The sequence below is a fragment of the Palaemon carinicauda genome, chromosome 31 (assembly GCF_036898095.1).
Source record: "Palaemon carinicauda isolate YSFRI2023 chromosome 31, ASM3689809v2, whole genome shotgun sequence".
NCBI lineage: Eukaryota > Metazoa > Arthropoda > Malacostraca > Decapoda > Palaemonidae > Palaemon > Palaemon carinicauda.
The window spans coordinates 80231961-80234460 of NC_090755.1; positions in this window are offsets into that span (position 1 = coordinate 80231961).

Below are 2500 nucleotides of genomic sequence, written 5' to 3' on the forward strand. Positions count from 1 at the left end.
GTATAAAAATCCCCAAAACAACCTAAATATCCCCAAAACAGCCTAAAAAATCCCAATTTCCACATATATATTCTCTTCTGTCTTGATCACGTAGGATTTATTAATATAGAAATTACTCAATATACTTCATATAAGTACAAACAAACAAATTCCAATAATATAAAGGCTCGCTCATCTTTGTTTCTTCATAGAACTTTGTACAGATTATCCCCATCAGTCACCCAAAATCCCCAAATCTAGGAATAAATTCCCGTACCTGGCAACACTGAGCTGTGGTTTTCCTTCGCTGGTCTCCTGCTGTTGGTGGGAATTGCCTCTGCATTTGTGGCATACGCAGCGCATGCGCGTAGTTGGCTAGGCAGGCAGCGTGCGCATCGGTAAGCAGAGGAAATGGGATCGTCGCAGTGTGAATATACTTTTTATAGATAGTGTAAACAGGAGTTGAGTTTAGAGAGAGAGAGGAGAGAGGAGAGAGAGAGAGAGAGAGAGAGAGAGAGAGAGAGAGAGGTGGTTTGGACTAAAAGCAGGGAAAGCAGACTAGCATATAGGTTAAACATAAAGAATGCTAACACAGAGATTAGACAAAGACATAGAAGGAAAATAGACTAGCATACAGTTTAAACTTAGAGTATGCTAACAGACAGATAGAAAGAGAGGAGACATAGTAGGCATGGAAAGAGATAGTAGGCAAATAAAGAAAAGCTTAGTGGACAAAAGTGATAGTGGGCATTGAAAGAAAGGTGAGATGGTGAGAAAAGAAAGGAGAGAAAGAGATAATAGGCAAAGAACGAGAGAGAGAGAGAGAGAGAGAGAGAGAGAGAGAGAGAGAGAGAGAGAGAGAGTAGGCAATGAAAGATAGAGAGGAGGAGAGATAATAGGTAAATAAAGTAAAGTGTAGTGGACAAATAGTGATAGATAGTGGGCATAGAAAGAAAGAGGAGAGATGGTGAGCAAAGAAAGGAGAGAGAGAGAGAGAGCAGATTTTTTTTACAGAGCAGAATGAGATCTTGCCATTGGCATCAGTCCAGCAAAACACGTGGCGCCAGAAGCGACTTCACTCTCCCTGTCAATTCTTTCCTCCTTTTCCTCTTCCTCTTCCTCTCCTCCTCCCTCTCCCTCTCCTTCTCCCATTTCGCCCCTTATGTTTTTTTCGAGCCCAGACGAGCTAGTCTTGAAATGTAAAGCCTCGAGACACTTAAAGGTTTAAAAGGTCGCTCATGAACGGCAGAGACAAGGGACAGTGACATTGCCCTAGCAATCAGGACAATGCCCTAGAGACTGACCATATATTTTATGATCAGCGCCCAAGCCTCCTCTCTGTGGCTGCTGATGACTCAACAGATAGAGCTATAGGCTCCCCCAAACCCCCCAACCTTAGCTCACAAGGATGGTAAGGTTGCAGACACTAATGGCACTTGATAATATACAATATTATCATATGATGAAATCCGCAAATATTAAAAAAATTTTCTTTTTGTAGTTTAGTTCTAAATTGGTGGTTTTGCATATTGATATTTTATTCTAACAGTTTCTTTATTTTAATGTTACTCTTCTTAAAATGATGTTATTACTTCACGTGCAGATTATTTCCTTATTCCGTATCCTCACTGTCTATTTACCCTGTTTGCAGCTCTGGGGCTAATAGCATCCTGCTTTTCCTACTAGGGTTGTAGCTTGGATAGTAATAATAATAATAATAATGATAATGATAATAATAATAATAATAATAATAATAATAATAATAATAATATGGGAATAGTATTTTAAAATTGTTCCTTGAGTGTGTATATTTTGTAGACCGGTTCAAGCAATAGTGGCAGAAACACGTTTTGAATAAAGAAACTCTAAGCACATATATTTCATAGAACTTATATCCATACATATTATTGATAAAGATAACCAATATAGTTCATAGAACTTACATCCATACAGATTATTGATAAAGATAACCAATATAGTTCATAGAACTTACATCCATACAGATTATTGATAAAGATAACCAATATAGTTCACAGAACTTACACCCATACAGATTATTGATAAAGATAACCAATATAGTTCATAGAACTTACATCCATACAGATTATTGATAAAGATAACCAATATAGTTCATAGAACTTGCATCCATACAGATTTTTGATAAGAATTACCAATATAGTTCATAGAACTTGCATCCATACAGATTATTGATAAAGATAACCAATATAGTTCATAGAACTTACATCCATACAGATTATTGATAAAGATAACCAATATAGTTCATAGAACTTGCATCCATACAGATTTTTGATAAGAATTACCAATATAGTTCATAGAACTTGCATCCATACAGATTATTGATAAATATAACTAATATAGTTCATAGAACTTACATCCATACAGATTGATAAAGATAACCAATATAGTTCATAGAACTTACATCCATACAGATTTTTTATAAGGATAACAAATATATAGTGTAGTTCAACGAGTACATTCTTACGGAGAAATAAGGGAAATA